The sequence below is a fragment of the Phymastichus coffea genome, unplaced genomic scaffold (assembly GCF_024137745.1).
Source record: "Phymastichus coffea isolate CEN01 unplaced genomic scaffold, Cenicafe_Pcof_1.1 PCOF00016, whole genome shotgun sequence".
Classification (NCBI taxonomy): Eukaryota; Metazoa; Arthropoda; class Insecta; order Hymenoptera; family Eulophidae; genus Phymastichus; species Phymastichus coffea.
In genome coordinates this window covers 1,047,636-1,055,332 of record NW_026706827.1, presented here as the reverse complement: position 1 = coordinate 1,055,332, position 7,697 = coordinate 1,047,636, and positions in this window count along the sequence as shown.

The window sequence follows — 7,697 nt, the reverse complement described above, 5'->3', positions numbered from 1 at the left end:
GCTGATCATTGCACTTACTGCGAGAGCATAGAGCGTCAGTCGAGTAATGCTGATGACCTGAACTTTCACTCGGTTTATATAGCTATGCTTCGCTTAACGTCATATGCTTGTCAAATCATTACAATTCTTTATCGCCTGCTTTGTCGCACGATCGAGCATCTATATCTTCAGGCTCAAATGAACCGATACATTAATTATGAATAATCGCGCATGCCGCTATCATCCCTAGTGATATGGTAATAGTCAAATTTTCGAATGACAGGCCTGCTGCAATATTTGATTGAACGAGACAATGCGCTAACTCGTTGGCGGAAAAATACGGCATTATTATAGCTGACATTTGCAATTACTCAATCATCAGCTGTACTCTAATTTGGGTTCCGACTTTTTTCATTTCTGTTGACGTACCTCCCCGACATTTCCAATTTTAATAGCCAATTAAGAATCTTTGATGTTTTTAAAAGACTGCAACTTTTCTGGAACTCGATTCGAAAGAAAGCGATGCCTTTAGACTCACTTTGGACGTTTATTCAATGACTATCCGGTTTGATTGCTATGTATAGAACTCCTGAGTCACTTTACCAAAGCATCAGTCGGATTTATTTTAATTCTACTGTGCAAAGTGTCGGACGGACCCAATCGGCATTCTATTTCATACAAGTATTTTCCTCGTCATTTCATCGATGAGTTATTATCGATTTTGGACAAATAAAATGCGATTCCCACGAAACAATTAGGTATCGCCTGAGTGCAAGGAGCATTCGTGAAAAAGTCGCGATGGAAAAGATTGATGGAACTCATCGGATAATAACGAATGATAGTTAAACATTCATTATTTCAGCACTCTTTTCGATCATTATCTTGAGTGCACATGCTTAGCAAATATTTTTTTCATCCGAGTCAAATATTGCTTTCGCGCTCGCAATAAGAGCTAAGTATTGCGGGTGTGAAATTGGAATGAAGGTTATTGGCTTGTCGAAGGTATGATGCAAACGGTCAAATAAATAACTGCTGGCCTGGCGCAAGGATCAATTTATTATCCGCGAGTTTTGATCAAAGGGAAGCGGGATCGAGGGCGAAAGAGTTGTAGCAGCTAAAGGAGTTGACAAAGAAAGTGCGAGGACAGAGAGACCTTGGCCGAGAAGAAGTGCATTTGCAGCTGACGAGGTGCTGCAGCTTCATGCTATGCCAAGGTCTCTCGATTGGATTTCGATGCAGGTGGTCGGGAGGCGGAGGCTAATAGGCCGCGAAGTCATTCTTCGAGCGCTGGCGAGGCGCGGCAAGCCAAGGCGATGCGAGTCTCTCTCTCTCTCTCTCTCTCTCTCTCTCGGACAGGGGCTGTGGAAAAAAAGTTCCCCGGGCGGCTTCTTAATGCGACTCGCGTCGGATGCAGGTGTTAATGTACACTCGGCTCTTCAATGAAATTATAAGCTGCGGGCAGTGCGCACAGGCGAAAAGCCCCCCTCAGCCTTGCCTATTCTGCCTTGCTCAATGACCATACCGCGCAATTAAGCACCTTTTTACCTTCCACCTTCTCACGTCCACCGACTTGCTTTCTTTTCGTACATTCATACTCAACGGCCTTGTCTATGCCTGCTCCGATCTCTCGTCCGCTTCGTAATCGACTACTTGCATTCAGTATCCCCTACTTTTCACCGTGCAACATTCGAATCTATTGTATGGACATGTCCATCTTTGAATTTATGCACATCACCAGTCGCTCTCAAATGCTTTACACCTTCGTTCCTTGTGGACTTATTGTGCACGTATAACCCTCGTACTCGTATTGCATACGGCCAACCACCATATCGAAGTGCGCGCGATACTTTACAAACCATTTCCTGCCAGTGGCTGTAATCATTATTACAAACTCGCACGTTATCATTTATCGACTATTCAAGGCCGTTATTACGTGGATAGTTCACTTCATCTGCATCCGAACTAACTGTTTATTGCAAATCTTAACATCGATTCCACATCATTTCCACTCATATTTCTAATATCTGGCAGATTGGCAATATTACTTTTTTTTATAAACAAATTCTCACAATATTCACTCTTCTAACTAAACCAAAGTAACCCTGCCAAACTTACCAATAGAATTAGACACGCTTGAAGTTGAAAACTCGTTATGAATTCACTGCCAAAAAGGTGTTCATACCTAGCTCAATATACATATTATAGATATCATGTGTATCGACATTTCTTTGGAACGCGACATTCGGTTATACACAATCCTAATGATCCTGTAAACGTTTCCGTGATGGATAAAGTACATTAATTTATTAGACGTGCACGCATATCATTGCTCGAAAAAAGGCCTTCGTATATTGTCACAAGCGGTGAGTAATACAGTCTTATTGTTATGTATGTGTTTATCATGAGGTAACAAAATTAAGCTGAGCAGGTGGTAGATGGATGGCATTTTGCAAATGCAACATTTGATTTATTCGATACTTTGTACTTTTATTTGATACTTATATGAGAAATATGGCTTAGCAAAAAAATTCCTACGAAAAATAATTAATCTTCCAAAACGTTACTCGATTAAAGTGCATGCTAATTAATTTAATCTGTAGTCGTCGGGAATTACTCAGTCACATAGAATCGAAATAAGTAGTTATTCATATACCAGTCATCAACGATATAACTTCACAATTTAAATGTAATCAAAACGTAATATAAATTACCGCGAATTGTCACATTTTGTCTGTTAAGTAACATTGAAATTTTATTTGGAAAAGAATAATTCTGATATCACATTTATGCAGATTGTACAAATGAAATGTCCGATTCATTTATAATTTTCCTTCTTTGAATGATTAATTAATAATTTTTAAGAAACAAATTAATTGGTCAGTGTAGATTCTACGAATGAAATTTCTATTGGCACGAGTGATTTTGAAAATAGATTAATTCGTGTCGTGAAATTTGACAAAGTGATATTACAAAAAATTATCATGTTTTGCGAATCTATTTTTTTTCGAACAATCGAGAGCAAGGAACTGTTTATAAAATAAGCAAATAAAGTATCTACTCAACAAAAATATCTATCAAACATAGAATAAGCAATCGGTTGCACGCTGACGATATGTCTCCTTTGTGTTTGAACAAACGTTCGAGATTTCGCCAATGGCATTCATAATGAATTATAATTGCATAGTTATTTTTAACATGTATTAATAATTCGCATAAACAGTGTCGCAAACTAACTTAAAAAATTAGAAAAAACCTGAATAAACATTTACTCGCTTTTGGTGGTGATAATATATGTTATCTTTCAATCGCCATTAGACTTAACCGAAGAACAATAAACGGCTCGTGATGAGTGTTTAATGTTATAAGCAATCTGAAAAATGACTTTATGTAGCACTATAAAAATTTGGAGAGAATAAGATATCGAAAGTAGAATGGAAAATGACTTGACCTCGAATTTGGCAAATCGGCTTATAAATTGCTAAAAATCCGTGCTTTCACTTATCGTTGGACTAATACGAAACGAACGAGCTATGCGAAGGAGTAGCTAGCTAGAAAAGAAAGTCGAATAAGATTGTGCAATTGGTAAGATCGATGAAGAAAGTTGGAATGCTAGAAACGTACAGGTCTAAGCGAAGCAAGGCTGCGATTGACGAAAGAGAATAGAGGCGTAGCGGCATAAGTGGTGGGTAGCGAATGGAACTGAATGCGGGCCAAGTGCAGGTACTTAGCTAGGAGAGCAAGGCGCCGGAGGTGAATGACTGGCATCGGCGAGGAGATCGGAGCAGGAAATTAGGGTGATTTCGGAGAGAATGCGCGGAGGAGGAGAGGAACTGAGAGATAAGCGCTGCGGCGGAGGTAAGCAAGCGCGCGGTTATTTAGCCGGCGAGTAGGCGGCTGGGAGCTGGATGAATGTTGGCAGATAGCGAGGAGATACAGTTAGCGGGGCATCGGGAGAGAGCCGAAAAAGCGTGCGTGCGCAGACGATCAGGCTTAATTGGCGGATAGGGGCTCTTGTGGCGGCCGCGGCGAGAGTAATTGTAGCGGGATTGGCCGAGCGAGATAGCGCAGCGAGCAAAGGGATCCCCGCGATCCCCGCGATCCCCGCGATCCCCGCGATCCCCGGGGAGCAGTCGGAGTGTACGCGGATAGCCTACATTTGCGCGCGTACAGAGCTGGCGTGTAGGTGCCGCTGGCGGGAATGCGGAGCACCGTTACTTGGCCACTCGGTTTAGGGCCGGCAGCTGTCCGCGGCCCTATGCGGCCCGCTCTCTCGCGGCTGCTCGCTCGATTATCCATTTACTTATTCCCGCAGCCAGACAGCCGAGCTGCACCGAGTGGCTGGCGAACGGGGCTTGCGTGCTCCGTGCCGACTCTTTCGGGTGCAACAACCCAAGTGCAAATGACGTAGTTAAAATCAAGGTGAGGGCAGTTATCGTTCTGATGCTCTCGCGGCAGCAGCGCCGAGCAAAGGACACGGCGCTGCAGCGCGACAGAAGGATCCTTGCAGGCTCGTAGTAAGCAGAAGCAATTTATCCGCGCAGCTGTCCGTCAGCCGCATTAAATCCGCGCACTCTCTGCCCTTGCCTGCGCTTTCAAATCATTTTCATTCGCGCGCGCCGGCAACTGATTAATTCAGGAGCACAAAGCCACAAAGATTAACCTTGATTTTCTTTTCAGTTCGCTTTTAGTAGGCAGCTCGCCAGCCGCCACAGACTCGCCGGAGCCATAACTTAGACCAGATAACTACGCCCGTAGCTATCGAGTCGAGCCGCTCGGCCGACTAATTCGTCCAGCCGATGCGCATAGAGAGCCTTAATTAAAATGTCCACGCAAATCTCTCTAATTGAAGCATCTGCGTCTATAAATTCCTCGGATCCAGTCGTAATTATTGGCTTATAAACCTGTCGCCGCCAGCGCCGCCAGTGCCGTCGAGACGTTCCCATGCACCGATGGCCGATGTGCACGCGACACTCGCGACACTCTCGTCAGTCTCGCGGCGAAAAAGACTTCGATCGCGCTGCACACAGCTCGGATTATTTATCGCGCATCAAGTGGATTGAAATGATCCGCAAAGCCGCGATCGCGGCTTCACGGCCAGTCGACGGGAGGCTCATCCGCGATCAGGCCAAGCTTACAGCGATGCATTCGATCAGCAACGACGAGCCGCTTTCCTTCTCTGCACTTGGCTCTTGCTGCCTTCGTACTGCTTCGCGAGCCCGTACGCGCGCTCTTTTCTAGCTTGTATCAGCGAGCCGGGCGGCACTCGCGGCTGGGCAACGGCACCTCGCCGATATATACGATCCAATTAGCGATCGATTAATAACGGCAGCTGCGAATGACCGTCGTGCGGCCGCGCTCGAAGCAAACTCAAGTGCAGCGAGCTCGCTCGTAAACATCGCACCTGCGCGCAACAATTCACTTTCGCTCGCTCGATCGCTTCTCGCCTATATCCGCACTGCTTTAGGCCCCCGCGCCCGTTCTTGGACTTGTCTTATTAGTTGCCAAGGACCGGCAGCGATGAGCTGCCTTTCCCCGATGGCTCGTTGGCGCGCCAAGTTCGCACGCCGTACGAACTTTCGAGCAAGTGCATTACGCCAAGCCAAACGGCCGGAAGTACGCTCGAGGTTGGAGCGCGCGTCTGCTCGGCAGTGCCGACAAATTCAAGTCGAAGGTCAAAGTTCTTTCACTGCTCGGATGCGCACCATTGATCCCGCGGATCCGAAATGGCTACAGTGTTTCTTCCGAGAAAGGAAACAGGCGACTAGCTGCCACCAACAAAGATAGAGCGAGATAAGCGTTCATCTCGGTCACTGCCAGCCAGCCAGCCAACAAGCGATAATATAATTTCTCCGATTTCTCGTTCTCGACTATGTACATCCAGCATGCCATTGTTCAATTCAGCTCGTGATATTCTTGCACTGCCATCGACTCGTTCGCATGAGGTGTCCTTCGCCAGGACCACTGAATACTATCTTCCGGCCGAACGCTCGCACTGATTTGTCGGACGAATCCAAATGGGACATTACTTGCATTCTAATGGGCTGGCTGTGTTGCCACTCGCGATCGGACTCTGCTTCGGCTGCTGAACGATCAATTTTCTTACATACGCACTGTGTACTACGTGCGGTTATTCTGCTCCCTGTGCGAACTGCCCGTTAGTCAATACGTTCATTAAACGCAAGAAAAACGGCGTGACTCGAGGCCATTATGGCAGTTCTGGATTCTGGATATCGAACTTACGACAGCTGCACGGCCAGAGAAGCAGATGAATATTGATTACATACTCGATCGGCAGAAAACTGGCCTTTGCTCTGCATGCAGAAAATAAAGAACATCGGCGATATGCACCAACGTAGATTTGACCGGAAAACGGCATATTATAGCTTGGGCTGCTCTCGTACCTGTCGAATTTGGTGCTGCGTTAGAGCGCACGTATACAATCTACACTTGCGAATGACCTTCAATCTAAAGACGACCAGCTGGGTATGTCTTTATTCGAGTTATACCTACTTGCAGACGATAGGAAGGATCGGCAATTGAGTATACATGGAAGCAGGGCAGACAGTTAGTAGGACCATAATCTGGGCCACTGATCAACATTGTGTGCGATCCACTTATATAATCATATGTCGAACGGAAGGATAAGACCGCCGATAATAAGGGCTCGTATGATGTGCAGACCATGCGTGCAATCGACATCAAATGCACGCGCACGCTCGATCACGTCCTTCAATTCTCGTGTGCATCTTAGAAGAACGGCTGCTTTCAATTTCAAGTCAGTGCACGGGCCCCCGCCATTACCTTGCTAAATGCAGCCAATTAATTATATCATATATTATATATAGCATATCGTGCGCGACATCCTGTTAATCTGTCTTCTTTCCCTTCTACTGATCTGCCGCCCAACTTTCACCGATATTTCCGCCTTCGTGCTGGTCGTGTATACATGCGCATCATGTAACTCGCGCGCTTTCTTTGACTCATTGGCGACATACGTACAATTAATTAGTATCAATTGGTTGCTTCAAACAGATCGGTACCTATAGTCAATACAATACCTGCAACCAAATTTATCTCTAACATACAGCCATTATTGAAAAAGCCGAAAATTCAGTAATTCTGTCGAATTGCTAGTTATACCGATTGTCATCTCTGGCGAAGATCATTAGTGAATGAGAAACGTACTTTAACTGCCGGTATAAACAAACGAATTCAAACTTTGGCAAGCTCGATCTCTCGAGAAAAATGCTTCTCTTAAATAATCCGCAAATGATGCTTCATCATCGGTAAGAAATAAGAACGTGCGATGAGTCGAAAGACAAGTGGGAAACTTTCACTGACGCGAGCTCTCGACTCGATATCGTGAGTTAGAGAGGGGGGAGCTCAGGATCGTCATCGCTTTGTAACTTCTTCAAGAATCAACTCCTTACCTAATACTTCTTTCAAGCAAGGAAAACATTAAAGCCACTCAGCCGCAGATCATTTGCCTTTCTTCCGAGCTTTCCAAAATATTCTCCGCTTCGTTGTACTAGTCCTTTTAATTACACGAATCTATAAGTCTTAAAAAAATGCATGCATACCCGTGTATGTACGCTTTCAAAAATTATTCTTTGTTCCTATTGCTATTGTGATATATTACTTCAGCTTCAAAGAACACATAATTATTTGGAGCTAAACCGTGTCCAATTTGCATCTAAATTTCATTCGATGAGCAATAA